Raw genomic sequence first — 16,535 nt, 5'->3', positions numbered from 1 at the left:
AAACTGCGGCTTTGTATCGCGAGGTCATTACGCTAACACAGGCGAGTAACATAAAATGTGGACTGTTTTTTATAGACTTCCATAAGGCATTTGATCAAATTAATCACAAATACCTGATAGACAATGCGCCGAATGGACTTACTGCCAAAATCCATCGACATCATCAAGAATATGGCAATGGGTGTTACTGCACAAATCTCTGTTAACTGTAAACTGACCAAACAAATTGAAATAAAAAAGGATGTTACACAAGGAAGCCGCTTATCCATCCTTCTGTTCGTTATATCGCTGGAACCTTTCCTGAGACAGCTACAGCACAGGCTGACAGGCATTACCATTAAAAGAACAAAGACCGTGGTAGATGCTTACGCGGACGATGTAGGCGTAATCATCAAGAGACCAAGCAGATGTGACACATTACTTTTGAATACATTGTGGGAGTGAACAGTGATCAATGTGTTACAAATATTTACTATCAAAAACAGTCTTGATCGCAATTTATTTATTAGGGTGACCGGTTTCGACCACTACTGTGGTCATCTTCAGACCAATGAGTAAGAACCTCCTTCTGGTGGTAAATAATTACCACCAGAAGGAGGTTCTTACTCATTGGTCTGAAGATGACCACAGTAGTGATCGAAACCGGTCACCCTAATAAATAAATTGTGATCAAGACTGTTTTCGATATCAAGTAGATGTGACACAACTAGAGATGATAGTTGCAAAATATTGTTCCGCATCAGCTGCGAGAGTAAATGAAAACAGAATAAAATTTCTAAATATAAAGCGGCTTGCTAACTTGTTCATTGAGTGGGCGACCCATGTTAATGAACACAAGGCTCTTGGAATGGCATTGACAACTTCTCTTTTAAAAATGATAGCAAATAAATTGGCGGGAGGTGGCAAGAAAAATCAAGGGAGCTTTAGCTGAAAACTGTCAGCGTAGCATAGACCAGTTCCAAAGAAGAGTGTTTATCAACACGCATATTTTATCCAAGGCCTACTGCATAGCACAGGTTCTCCCCATCCCATCATCGGTGGTGAAGACGATCATGTCCACCTTAGCAAAGTTTTGTGGAAAGGGGAATTGTTTCGACTGCCTGTGAAGGCAGCAGTGTTGGATCCTAGCAATGGAGGAATGGGACTTACTGAAATCAAGTCTGAAGGGATGGGATTGTATGTCAAACGAACATGGAGCATAATGTGTAACGATCCAGGGAGCATTACAGCAAAACTATACTACATTGTCAGGCCAGAAAGTGTAGAGCCGCCGATAAATATACAAAAAATAAGTTTTAAAGTAAAACGTATTAGGGAGTTTTGTCTTCAACTAAGCTATCTCAACAAAAAGCTTTTAAAACATTACAGAAAAGGCGATTTTAGCTGAAAGACGGAAACATGAAAGGAAAAATAACATAGAAACTAAATATGCTGGAATAGCATGGAATGTGGTCTGGAAAAACATCAACAGTGACGTTCTTTCGTCTGACGTGAGAACAGCGAGGTACAAGGTAGTCAGTAACATCATCAGCACTAATGAACGTCTCTTTGTCATCGGTTTAAGTGACACTAAGCTCCGCAGCAAATGCAACCTCGTTGATAGTGTGCCTCATTGGTACACGGGTGGAGATCGGATTATCAACTGGATGTGGAACAGGGAGAAAATTGCTCAAATAACAAGAACTTCAGCAAACAATGTACCGACTAACATTTTCTTCAGATCATAAGATAGTTACTACCCTCAGGCAAAAAGTAACGCAGTGATTTGGTGAAAGGGCAAATGTACAAGTTACATTTTTAATAATATTGGGAGCGATGAACATATTGAATACAAGATGTATATGGAAAATGAATTATAGAAAACCAGTATGAGAATCACAATAAGAAGTGTAGTAACATGCTTCAACAGAATGGGTATAGGTTAGGAAGAGGTGGATTCCTCGTGGAGAGGGTATGGGTTGGGTCACGTTCCCGACCCTAACCTCACCTCAAGTCCCACTTGGAAAATAAATCAGTATTACGGCAGATACAAGAACATGACGGCAAACATCTGGTGTTTGTTATAAATGAACATCTTGAACTCCATAAGCATGCATTTAGGAGGCTGAAACTGACAATAAAAAAAGGTAGTGAAGGACTTTGTGATGTCGCTGTCCGGAACTGCTCTTCTGTCCACGTAATTTGCCCTGGAAGGAACATACATCAAGGATTTACTGAATGATTAATTTGGGCCTGTGAAATGATGTCGAGAAACTTCAGGCTGCAGAAGAAAAAAATGTGCATGCTGAACTGCCACCAGTTGAAGGTGACAGTGAAGATGCTAAATTTGTGCTACTGCTAAAGACTGAATATCATTCCTCATGCAATGAACGCTGTAATTTATGACTGCAGTTATGTCACCTTATTTATGTCATTTCATTGTAAGCGAGCCATTTTCGTTACTGTTTTTGTGTGAATAAAAGAAACTTATATAAATCTGATCCTAAAAATAAAATATTACTTTATACAGGTTTACTTAAAAACATTTTTGCTGACTTTTGGGATATCAGGTAATACAAAATTCTCTTCTGAAGAAACTGGGAGTATGGTGCATACGTTTTGCAGTGTTTGATACGTCTGCGTTTGTGTAGCTTAAAAATACTGTGAAAACAATAACATTTATCCAAAAACTAAAACCTTGTTTTCACTACAACACAGTACTTGTTTAAAGTATTCTCAGGACTTAAGTCAATCCTCAGTTCCTCCAGAGTTCCACTGGATCATGAGATGCATTTTCAAGTTTTGTACCTGGGAAAGCTCCTCTCCTCATCCCAGGAGCGTATGTGAAGGCGCGACGTCAGTGCAGGCTATCTTTGATTCGCTGTCTTCAGATGTCACGGCATTCTCAGAAAGACTGGCACTAGTTTTGCACAATGTAGAAAATCAAAAATTTCTCAGGAGAGCTTTTTGCAATTTATTGTTCACTTTGGCAGGCACATTACTGCGATCTCGACCACTCTGCAGATGTTGCAGAATATCCAGTGCATCACACAGTTGACACTCCTGTCTGTACTGCTATACCATAACCTTAAAGTTGGAAGCAGGTCGTGAAGTAACACTATCTTGTTTAAGCAATTATGGTATAAAGCAACAGAGCAGTGTTACCCTCTGAGAGGAATTTTGTTATGTTTACCGTGTTTTACCTAACGGAGGTGGCTTATCGGAAATGAAAGTCAGAATTACGTAAATATTTGAACAGCAACAAACAAAATTTTTGCCTATCTGCACTGTTTTACGGATAAAGAAAATGGTCGCCAGCCTAACTAGGCAAGAAAATGATTGACATTCTAGTTCAAGAAAATAGTTATTAGTAACTTTAATGGATAAACACAACCTATACTTTGTCACACGCGAGTGCAGTGAACTCTGACACATACATGTGTTTACAGTAACATTGAAACTAACAGTTAGAGCAGCACAACAAAGTATTTGCAAGAAGATAACAGATACCGAAACACACTATTACTTTCAGGGCTTACACAAACTGAATGGTCTTTATAACGTTATTATTACTATTCAATGCAGAATCATTAATTGGTTATAGGTTAAGTATCTCTCAGTTAAATACTTTAATATTTAAAATGAAAATTAATTGGAATCCACTAACAGGTTGCTTCTCACTATCATTTGAATAAAGAAATTATGGTTTTCATAATTACTGGTCTTTCCGTTACTTGTTACCGAGTATTAACACGATAGACAAACTGTGGTATACTATTCATATGCACTTCTAATACACAAGAGAGACAAACACTTAGCAAACATGAGTATATAACATTTCACAACTGCAGTTTTCCAATTTTACTACAGTGAGAGACAAATTTAACATGTATGTAAGATACTGACTCGCCCTCTGCGATTTACAACAGGCAGTAATGTGATCATTTACTGAACAAAACTTTATAAGCCTCAATCTTAAGAACTTTTAATTTTGAAGTTGGCAACAACACATTAATAAGCAGTTTTACTAGGAAAATTATTTTCAGCAAGCATAATTAACTTTAACTCACTCTCTTGCCACATTAACTTTAACTTTCTTTTTACTATGTACAAGAGGCATTAATTAGCAAAACACTGGTCTTTAATGTTCTTTCAGTAGGGACACTCGGTAATCACTTTAGTTCAAACGGAGAGGAACCTGAGACGTGTTATGATAAGGAGAAAAATCAAGGTAGGTACATAAATTCAGTTATAAGTTACCTTATATTTGAGCACTAACACATCCATTAAGCTGATCCTTCACTGTACATTACTGTAGAGATCCATTACAGTGATTGCGCAATGAGGTGGCGATTGCATGTTGGTAGGTGGAACTGCAGGTAGAATTGCTGGACCCTGTCATTTCTTGGTGGCGATGATAGATACAAATTCCACAATGGTTCCAGCTATTTATCCATCCATCCGAGGCATTGGAAAGCGGCAGGAAAAGCCTCTCTCAGAACCAGCACAATATGCTACATTTACATGACAGTGCACAGTTTGGTAGCTCGTCCCCGACTGGTGGCTCGTCCCCGACCGACTCTCAGTTCCACCTTTTCTACCTAGTCCAACCACAATTTGCGCGCGCTACACAGTTCCGTTCCTGAGAGGAACTACAACAACTTTTACATACAGAATAACTAAGAATCCTAAGTGAAGGTCAGCAGTTTACGTAACAGCAAACAAATACAATAAATAAAACAGAACATTTGCACATATTGACATTTCTACAAAAAATTATTCACACAGAAATTACAATTATATACATTAAGTTTTGTTCCCTCCAAATGGGACAAAGAATTTAAATGACAGATACACTACTTTGCATAGAATCAAATCATGGCACCAAAGTTTTTACAAGGAAAGGAGTATACCATTTTGTGTTATCTATTCAACCAAACACATTTACAGAAGTTCAATGATGTAACATTTAATAAAACAAAAGCAAAATAAATCCATACAGCATTAGAGCTATGGTGTTGTAAATACCATCAGTTTCCAGTTGTGCGAAGGCTCTTGGTACCACTGAAAATTTGGTGTCAATGTATGAAATGTTTCCAGATAAGATACCTGTAAAATCTTCTTTCACAGTTTTGGTAGTGCTTGATTCATAGCTATCAAGCGCACAAAAGACTGAGTTTTTGCTGTCGTTAGTGCAGCAATAATCCAACAACTCCATCGTGAACAAAGGCTGTGGTGGTGGGCGGGGGGGGGGGGGGGGGGGACGACGACGACAATGAAGGTGCCTTTTACTTAAATTTCACTACCCCTAGCGGAGTTTTCGCATGTATTTTCTTTCCACAGGAAATTAATTTGTCCACATCAGGGTAATTTGATTGCAGCTGTTCTGCATCTCTGTGCAACGCATGTGCAAGGCAAGCGATGTACACCATACTGGGGTAGAGAATGTGAACCCCATGGTTGCTTTATCCATGTATGAAGCACCATCTGCTACCAGCACCAAAACATTGTCTCTGTTAACATAATCCGGCCACAGTATCCTCATAGTGTCGTCACGTAAATATTGGCAGTTGTCGAGTTTTTTAGACTCTGGAGAGCTGCACACGTTAGGAGGAACGTTTCTGCACGCCTGTCAACTTCAAGAACACCAACAACCACATTTGGAACGTCACATCCACCCATACCGGTGGTTTTATCTGTGGACACCCAGATCTTTTGGTCTGCAACACTAATTCGAATTTTGTAGCACACAGGTAAATATTTCTTTGTTAATATAGATTCACCTGTAACTGAATGTGTTCTTACTTCTCCAAAACAGTGTGAAACTTGGGTTCGTCATCTTCTCTAAAGTGGATATTGCAAGACACCATCATCTCACAAAAGTCGCTGGAGTATGTTAACACACTTAAAGATGGACCTGCCTGTTCAAATAACAGCGTTTGTCTGCTCTTATTTTCAGCAATTCTCTGTAGAGAGGTGGGTATATCGGTGTTGTTGCACATTACTTCTCTAAAGTGGACACTGTAAGACACCATCACCTCACAGAAGTGGTCGACGTGTGTTTGCACACTTGAAGATGGACCTGCCTGTTCAAGCAACAGCGTTTGTCTGCTGTCATTTTCAGCACTTCTCTTTAGAAAGGTGCTGTGTTTGGTGTTACGGTGTTGTTGCACATTAAAGCGCTTTTCTACGCTAGCTTTAACTTCATGTAGTTTACAAAATAGTATTTCTCTGTCAGTGCTAAGGAACGTCTCTCCAAGATAACATCGCTCCAACTTTAATCTGCTGGAGCACTTTACTTTCGGCATGTTGAACCAGACTGAGTTTGCACTGCTGAATAGTGTCACACTGTGTGAGAGCTTATTACGCTGGAAGCCGCCTTTGTTGGCTTCGCGAGCGTTTTGTCGCCCCGCGCAACAACGTCTTACATAACCGAACTGACTAATGTGTTACGCTGCTAATCTGTAAATATAAAAGAAATTCGTGTTAGTTACACTAATTATAACTCAAGAACGGCTGCACCGATTTGGTTGAAAATCGTAGGAGAGGTAGCTTAGAACCAGGAGACGGGCTATAAAACGTGGTATAACAAAAAAACGCATCTGGCATGGAATAACAAAACGCAAATGTCAGCTAAACGCCACTATAAAACGTGCTACAACAAAAACGCATCTGACATGGAATAACAAAACGCAAATGACAGTTAAACGTCTATGGTTAAGTATCAGTATATATCTTTAATTAAAAATTCAAAGAGATAATTTCTATTTTCTTTCAATCATCATTAACAATGCCGCGACCAAGACGATTGAACATTTCTCGACAAAGCCGTAATGCAAGAAGGATACAAAACACTGCGAATAAAAGGACTAAAGAAGAACAACAAACTGCCCGTGAAGAGCGCCGCGTTAGTATGGCTCGACTTCGTGCTTCTCAATCACAAGAGCAAAGTGAGGCAGCCCTTGAAACGGCTTGGTTGGCAATGCGAAATCGTCGAGCGAACAACGGAGATCAACATGTAGATAATTTTCTGTAAAATTCGTCTCATGGAAAGACAAACTTATCAACAAAGTATTCCCAAACATCATTACTAACTATAAAAGTAATGAATGGTTGAGTGAGCGAGCAATTTTGGCGGCTAAGAATAAAGATGTAGATGACCTAAACTACATAATAGATGACCTAAACTACATAATTCAGAATGAGATCATCGGTAAAATGCATTTATTAATATCTATTGATTGTGTAACAAATGAAGATGAAGCCACCAACTATCGAATTGAGTTTTTAAACACCTTGGATGTGCCTGGCTTACCAACGCACAATTTACTCCTAAAATTTGGCGCCGTAGTAATCATGCTTCGAAATATAAACCAACCAAAACTGCGCAACGGTACGCGTTTGGTGGTAAGTAAACTGATCGAACGGTGTTAAGCCGGCCGGTGTGGCCGAGCGGTTCTAGGCGCTACAGTCTGGAACTGCACGACCACTACGGTCGCAGGTTCGAATCCTGATGTTTCCAAAATGAGATTTTTACTCTGCAACGGAGTGTGCGCTGATATGAAACTTTCTGGCGGATTAAAACTGGCAGTTTTATATGTTTGTGTCTTTTACTTAAGTAAAAAAAAAGAATCACTAGAAAATTCACATCAGAAAATGTACCACTAAGTAATTTTATAACTATTACAGACCGGTGAAGACGCCTCACTGAATGGGATAAATATGTCTGGGACTCAAGAATAAATTTCAGTTGCAGAAGGAAGTTGTTTTATCTTTATAAATTATAACTGAAGTTATTTACGTTGTTCTTGGTCCGTTCGTAGCACAATGATGTTACGTAAATTACAGATGGATATTGTAATGTCATAGTATACTAGAGTAAAGTTCAGTAGTATTGGTACAAACATCTTTGTTGTCAAATACCAACTGGCTAAGCTATAATCAGAATAATTCAGCAGTGCTAGTCATTTATTCTTGATTGTGTTCGCTTTACAGGTGTTTATCACTCTCTTTTGATCTGATTTATTCGATATTTGTACCTGATATAGTAAAACTGCTATACTTTACGTGATTAGTGAAGTAAGAATTACGCATGCTCTACTTTATGTATGCATCCACAACGACTGTCTTCAACGCTGTACACGGTATCGTGTTCAAACGATAAGTTTAATGAGTACGTCACACTCGTATCAAATCGTAAACTTTGTTCTCTTTGTACGTTCGGTCACGTACAATTCGCGTTTTCTTGTCACTGTTTTCCTAAAAGCACTCATTAAGTGTACGATTTCCAGTAAATTGTCTTTGAACTACATATGTAACGCGAAATTAAATGCAATCTTTTGTGTTGAACGCCACTCAACAGCTTTGAGACACTTCAAAGAACCATCATCACGTGTTAATTGTACTATAACTAACGGAGAATGCCGGCGTTTCGCAGGTATTTATTTACGACTGTGAGTCCGCGACCCTAACACGTAGCGTCTGGCCTTCTGTTTAATGTTTATGACGTCATATCTCCTGAACTATGCGTCGTACAGTGACGTAATTTTGTAGATACATTCAGCGACGTACTTGCTGCGAAATGTGTTGCGAATGGGGCAGCAGCGACGAAGTAATAAATGTAAATGTCATGCACGATGTGACAGTTTCTCACGCATCTCATTATCTATGACGTCATACTCCTGAACTAGGTGTCGTACAATGATGTAATATTGTCGGTACATTTAACGGCATATGTGGATACCACATGTGCAGTTTATGGCGAACAGAGTTATTAGCGAAGAAGTAATAGATTTGGACGTCATGCATGATGCGGCAGTTTTCCAAGCATGCTATTGTTTATGAAATCATATTTCTGAGCCGGCCCGTGTGACCGAGCGGTTCTAGGCGCTACACTCTGGAACCGCGCGACCGCTACGGTCACAGGTTCGAATCCTGCCTCGGGCATGGATGTGTGTGATGTCCTTGGGTTAGTTAAGTTTAAGTAGTTCTAAGTTCTAGGGGACTGATGACCTCAGATGTTAAGTCCCATAGTGCTCAGAGCCATTTGAACCATATTTCCTGACCTTTCCGTCGTACAGAGATATAATTTTGCACTTACATTCAGTAGTAAATGCGCATACTGTCTGCAAAGTGAGTCGAGAATACAGTTAGTAGTAAAGAATTGGTAAAAAATAACGTCATGTCTGACCCAAGACTTTCACTGCATGAACAGTGAACATGTAGCAAACGATAAACTTTCTTTTTTCGTTTCATCATTTTGTAGAGGTTGGCAGTGAGAAAAAATTCGTAAGAGTTTTAAATTCTGTGTAAAGTTTGTTGTAGGTAACTAAGGGCACTCTTAGTGAAATGCTGGATGATAAAATGCAGGTAATTCACGCATCGCGAACTATGCTTCTTTTTCACCCCCACCACCACCCCGAGAAGTGGTAGGTGGTTCTTACCCCGCAGCTATTGTCGCCTGACGGTAAGGTATGTGCGTACCTTGTTTGGTTGCAACCGGTCCAGTGGCTTAGGAGAAGACATGGAATATGGATACACAAATGTATACGTCCATCCATTTTTATAATATGTATGGATTGATTCCGTAAGGCTTTTCGTTAATTAAATGTTTGGTTTATTCCAGGTGAGTGCACGCACTACATACATCTACGGAGTTGAGTATGGCGCAACAAAACGGTGAGTACAGTAACTGGACAATCCGCCCCTTGTGTAGGGTGGGTCTTCACCTGATCTGCGCCTTGTAAAAACATCTGTAACTGTGAGGGTGCAGGTGTTCCTGCAAGTTTCGAATAATTTCATCTACAATTTGATTCGTTGCGCATCTTACAGAAATATCGCACTAATAATTTATGGAACATACAGTGAAGCGCCAGATAAACTAGTATAGGCATGCGTATTCAAATACAGAGATATGCAAACAAACAGAATACGACACTGCGGTCGGCAACGCCTATATAAAACAACAAGTATCAGGAGCAGTTCAAATGGCTCTGAGCTCTATGGGACTTAACTTATAAGGTCATCAGTCCCCTAGAACTTAGAACTACTTAAACCTAACTAACCTAAGGACATCACACACATCCATGCCCGAGACAGGATTCGAACCTGCGATCGTAGCGGTCACGCGGTTCCAAACTGTAGCGCCTAGAACCGCTCGGCCACCCCGGCCGGCGTGTCAGCAGGGACCGTCCGCGGTGGCCAAGAGGTTCTAGGCGCTACAGTCCGGAACCGCGCGACCGCTACCGTCGTAGGTTCGAATCCTGCCTCGGGCATGGATGTGTGTGATGTCCGTGTGTTAGTTAGGTTTAAGTACTTCTAAGTTCTAGGAGACTGATGACCTCAGATGTTAAGTCCCATAGTGCTCAGAGCCTTTTGAACCATTTGTCAGCAGGGAACTGTTCGAGCTGGGCATGTGCAGTTGGAGTTATATGGGACCCCTGATAGGTATAGATACGGCTCCGACAGGAGACACGTACGTAAGCATCCTGTCTGATGACCTGCATCCATTCATGTCCATTGTGCATTCCGACGGACCCAGGCAATTCCAGCAAGACAATGCGACACCCCACACAGAGTGGCTCCAGGAACACTCTCCCGAGTTTAAACTCTTCCGCTGGCCATCAAACTTGCCAGACATGAACATTATTGAGCATATCTGGGATGCCTTGCAACGTGCTATTCGGAAGAGTCTCCAACCTCTTATATTCTTACGGATTTATGGACTGCCCTGCAGGATTCATGGTTTCTGTTCCCTCCAGCACTACTTCAGACTTTACTCGAGTCCATGCCACGTCGTGTTGTGGCACTTCTGCGTGGTCTTGGGGGGTAGTCTCTTTGTAGGTATCGACATTTTACTTCTAAAAATGTAGCAGTGCCCTATTACATTTGTTCTCTGAAAAGTTTCTCTTGATTTATCATACCGTCGACGTACGTGTTGACAGCTGCAGTAGATTTCTGTCTGCTGCAGGTAGCAGGAACTCGACACACCACAGCTTCGGGCCTCTTGTCCCTAGGTAGCCCACTAAATCACGCTAATGCTAATAACAGCTGAGAATCAGCTGAGCCGATTTTCCCACACGCAAAACTCGGACGTGAATAAGCACAATGTTTCAATGTATTCTGTCTTTCCACTTCAGCCCGTTTGCAAGCGCCGGTAATCCACAGGCCCACACTGAACGCCGGTCGCTGTGATAGCGACACATTTAAGCTTACCGCTGCTACTCAAAGGCCTGTATTTTCTGCACATGTAGCTCTTGGTTACAGATTATAGATCAGGCGTTACATTCCAGAAGGACGTAATCTTCAGCTGCAACATGAGTAAAGAGCAGCAAAAATGTGACTCATTTTCTGCAGTTCGTTAAAAATACCTTCTGTGCCAGTCTCTCATCTTTTGAAGTTTATTTCTCCTACAACAGATCACTTCAGACATCAAAAAATGTTATCCTCAGTCTACTATAAAACATAAAGAGTTTTGAGTTTAATTATGTTTTGCAAAACGATAATTTTCTCTCTAGTTTAGTAGATTCAGAATTGCCCTCTCAGAAGAAATCACCGACTCATTGTGGGGCAGTTCGTGTTGCGTAACTCAAATATTTGTTCATGCTGAAGATTAGATGGGTAGATCACATAACTAATGAGGAAATATTGAATAGGATTGGGGAGAACAGAAGTTTGTGGCACAACTGGACCAGAAGAAGGGATCGGTTGGTAGGACATGTCTGAGGCATCAAGGGATCACCAATTTAGTATTGGAGGGCAGCGTGGAGGGTAAAAATCGTAGAGGGAGACAAAGAGATGAATACACTAAGCAGATTCAGAAGTATGTAGGTTGCAGCAGGTACTGGGAGATGAAGCAGCTTGCACAGGATAGAGTAACATGGAGAGCTGCATCAAACCAGTCTCAGGACTGAGGACAACAACAACAACATAGTTGCGCAACAACACGTTGGACAGGATTCTAATAAGTGCTTGTCATGTGAAGATATGAGGTCAGTCGGCTTCGATCCACGACGTAATGTGTGACATCGTGAGTTTACGAAACTAAGGATGTAAACGGCCTGTTATTAAATGATACGTTTGGTTGCCTTAGGCCGGTATTACGCTATCAAATTTCTTTGTCAAAGATTTGATCAAAGATGTGATCAAATATTCTGTCAAATATATTTGACTAAGATATTTGACGTAGCGCTACAAGGGGTATTACATTGTCAGCATATTTTTCGACATTGTTCAAGATGGCTGACAATAACAACTTGTTATTAACCACAGCAGTTGCATGTACCACAATTGCTCTGTGTGCACATGCGGAAGAGAAGCGGGGAAAAAAAGGAAACATACTTGGGTGAAGCCGTGGGTTTTACGACGACACGATAAAAGTGTTCAACAAAACTTGTTACTTGAGCTTATAGTAGAGGATGTCAAGTCGTACATCAAATACTAGGTTAGGTCAGTTCAGGTCCGGTCAGGTCTCCAGTCTTCTTAATCTATTTTTGTATTCAGGTTGCCTGACTTTGTAAAGCACCTCATCAGCTTCATACATCTCTATTAATTTTGTTCAAAAATGGTTCAAATGGCTCTGAGCACTATGGGACTCAACTGCTGTGGTTATCAGTCCCCTAGAACTTAGAACTACTTAAACCTAACTAACCTAAGGACATCACACACATCCATGCCCGAGGCAGGATTCGAACCTGCGACCGTAGCAGTCACACGGTTCCGGACTGCGCGCCTAGAACCGCGAGACCACCGCGGCCGGCTATTAATTTTGTAGTTGTCAGCACACACCAATTGTATTTACCGGCCATGTTTATAAAAACACTACAGACGACAGAACGCTGCAGCGACGCTAGCGCTCCATGTGGTAACATGTCACATTGCAGTGAACAGAAGACAAGCGACTTCTTTGATCAAATCTACAGTGAGGCCCTAGATTTGATCAAATATCTTTGACAAAGATTTTTGACAAAGAAATTTTGATAGTGTAATACCGGCCTTAGTAATTGCCCTAAACTACGCTGTTTGTTCGGAATATGTCACCATTTCAGATGGCATGGTTTGGCAGGAAGCTAAGAGCACAGCTTAAATTCGTGCAATTGAAACGAATAGCAGTCATATTGGCACGATTTCAGAGGAAGCAGGAATCTGCGAGGACACTGAGCTATAACAAAAATGAAAATACCGAATGAAAGCACAATTTACACCTACTGCAAAAATGCGAAAAATAACCGGCGCGGCAGTCGTCGCTAGAATTGACCGTATAGGTGAACTCTACTTGTCGGTTACACGTTCCGTTATTTCTCATGAATTTATGTTGCGTGTGTAGTGCGATTTATTTTAGGATTTCTGTATTAATTTTCCGTTATTCCCAGTCACTGTCTTTTGCGTTTTCTCCTTTTAATTATTTATTTGATTTTGCGGTTGTTGTTGGATTTAGGTTTGCCCCTGCCCGAACCCCCCCCCCCCCCCCACCACCTTTCTCTCGATAGTCCCGTTTGATTCAATATTTATTTTTAAAAATTACCGCGATTCTTTAATGTCATGAGTTTCCGATGCGGAGTAATGTAGTCACAGATGGTATTGTAGTAAACGTTAAACATTATCTGTGGTTGTTTTAAGTTATTCGTGTAAATTATGATTATAATTTATTTGATGTATGTTTATTTCTTTCCGTGTATTTTTATTGTATTTTATTTGCTGTATATTTCATTGGCGAACAGTTATTCACTTGTACTACAATTGTAATTTAAGGTATTTCGGTGTACTGTACCTGGAGTCACGAAGGACGGGGGCTGAGTTTAGGCTTGTTCTGCGCACCTACGTCACGCATACTCAGACAGCCAATGAACATTCAGTAGTGTTCTGGACGCTCTGCTTTGAATGCTGTAGCCAGTACGAGTATTAAATGTGATCGTAGCTAGCTAGTTGTTTAGCGAATGTCTATTTCATTTGTTGCGAGTTGTTAGCGAAAGTAAGCGAGCGTGCGCGTACTGCAAGTGTCGCTTGGAATCGTCAACAGTGCCGTTTCCGTCCGTGCCTCGACATGGGCGAACTTCCTTTGTTCGTGGATTGGACTATAGAATTACGGTATGTTTGGATTTTTTTTTGGGGGGGGGAGGAGGGGACCGTCATGTATTAGCTTTGGTTTTTGCATCTTTGTTTGTTAACGAATAATTGTCATTGTTTCGAAATATTCCCCTCTGTCTCTCTCTCTCTCTCTCTCTCTCTCTCTCTCTCTCTCTCTCTCTATCCGCGCGCGCGGGAGCGCGCGCGCGCGCGCGCGCGTGTGTGTGTGTGTGTGTGTGTGTGTGTGTGTGTGTGTGTGTGTGTGTGTGTGTGTGTGGTCATTTTTGGGTGCTGCAGGACGTCACTGGCGTAATCGTACATTATAATTTATCCAAGAATTATAATAACATTGTTGTAAGACACATAGAACATACGTACTTTTGTTTACACACGAATTACTTTTACATTCTTTAAACTGATTATCATGAAAAAATAATCTGACCCGTAAATAATATGAAGTCTCTGCGATGTGTAACATTACATATTCCTAGTGTGATAGTCACTTCATAAGGCAATGCAAAAACAAAAAAAATCCAGTAATCATTCCCAGAAACAAAGTTTGCGTATAATGCGTATGTATTTTTAATAGTTAGTCATATTCAAAACTCGAACTTGCGTTCCTCACATAAGGAAATAAAGGTAACTTGATCTAATGCTAAGAAAGGAAGTGTGTTTCAGGTTAAAAGTGCACTTGCCGTGTTTCGAACTTTCCGTTTCGTGCTGCACTTGGTAACGGCTTGTGCGATGAATGATGGGAAGTCGGCACAACGAATCATGGGTCAGGTATAGATAGCCAATGATATTCTCGCAGGTAATTTCCGTTGCTTCACATGTGAAGTTAGCCGTTATTTTGTATTGACCAATATCAATGTAATCAGCCGTTACTACTATAATTTCCATTGCCTTGAAATAATTGATACAGACGGAAAAAGCCAAATATCGGTAGAAATCAGAACTGTAACATTTAGCGATTTTTATTAGCTGCCGGTACCGAATACCATATCCTGGTTGGCTACGACTAACGATAATGAATTTCCAACAGCAGCATGCAACGTCAAAATTCGCTGACACCGTCAGTGAAGTTTAGTTCATTTCGGTACCTAAAATTTTCCACATTACGTTACGAAAACTACGGCATAATTTAACCGTGTATGTGACCGCATTACAACTTTTAATGCGTTATACGGCACATTTACTTAAAAGAATAACAATACCTTATACATGTTACTCTAGACCGCTTGCTAGGATTAGGTTGCTGATTAAAGTTACCAGCTGTGTGCAGATCTCTAACAATATTTGTGCAAATAACAGCTCTGCGTTGCGGGTGTTTTTTGCCGTAGATCTAAGTAGCTGACATGTAAAATTATCGAGCGTAACATGAATGATGATTTTGTGTCCCACCTTCTGGGCTGATCTTCTTCAAGGTGCAAAGAAGATATATAAGAAGTGTCTACGTGCTGTATTATGCACCGAGCAATTTTTGAAGTTCAACATTATTTAAAGATAAATAAATCAATGTATTCCAACTTTCAATTCGCGAAGTGTTCACCAGGAGCCGTATCCCAGTTATCGTGGTTAATGCTCTAAAGACTGATATGTCAAAAACGAGATACGCTGCCCTGTGTACTTCCTAATGTAAATGAAATGATCGTATCGCATTGTTGGCCGAGAGGCCCCTTGCGGGGAAGTTCGGCCGCCGTATTGCAAGTCCTTTGTAGTTGACGCCACTTCGGCGTCTTGCAAGTCAATGATGATGAAATGATGATGATGAACACACAACACCCAGTCATCACGAGGTAGAGAAAATCCCTGACCTCGCCGGGAATCGAACCCGGGACCCATCGTCTTCTGCGGTATCTATAGGTGCTGCAATTATTTTCAACTGCAGGAGTTTGACTTCTCGGTGTTTCGTAGCTAAATATGTGAGAATTAATGTGTTTTCGTGCAGATATATGGGTATTTGCCTCCCCCCTCACACACACACACACACACACACACACACACACACACACATATAGTAAATTTTACACGTCGCGTCGAGCCTGGCGCATGGCCCTTTTTTTTCGAAAACCAATGACGACATGATGAAGTTTGTGTGCCACCCACGGGCCGCATCTCCTTCAATATCTCCCTGTGATCCAACTCTATACTACACCCTGAAATTTTTGAATGCACTTGCTATAACTGATTATCAGAAATGTACTCGAATACCGGTATGCCTCCTTTTCTGACAGGATAAAAGCCGATATAATCTTTATTTTCGTCCCTCCAGATTCCTTGGTATCACATACCCGCCGTTTACGAAAGCCCATCATGTGGACGCCTGGCTATTTGCAGGCAACGTTTATTTGCCTCCGAGGAATTAGTTGATATTATACTACACGAATAATGACAATATAAGGAAATGAGACCGCTGATAGATCAGCTGAACTTCTTACCAAGAACTACACGTGACGCAACGTCTTGACTCTTGTCTCGTTATTGATGCAGTG

General features: G+C 40.8%; 1 protein-coding gene across 1 annotated transcript in view; it reads left to right on the top strand.

Moving 5' to 3' along the window:
* The window catches only part of LOC126284252 (somatomedin-B and thrombospondin type-1 domain-containing protein), a 1,271,181-nt gene that overhangs the window by 200,698 nt on the left and 1,053,948 nt on the right, over positions 1-16,535 (top strand). The gene's annotated exons all lie outside the window — the stretch shown is intronic.

This window comes from Schistocerca gregaria, chromosome 8, assembly GCF_023897955.1.
Source record: "Schistocerca gregaria isolate iqSchGreg1 chromosome 8, iqSchGreg1.2, whole genome shotgun sequence".
NCBI lineage: Eukaryota > Metazoa > Arthropoda > Insecta > Orthoptera > Acrididae > Schistocerca > Schistocerca gregaria.
This window is presented reverse-complemented; position numbering and strand designations above follow the sequence as displayed.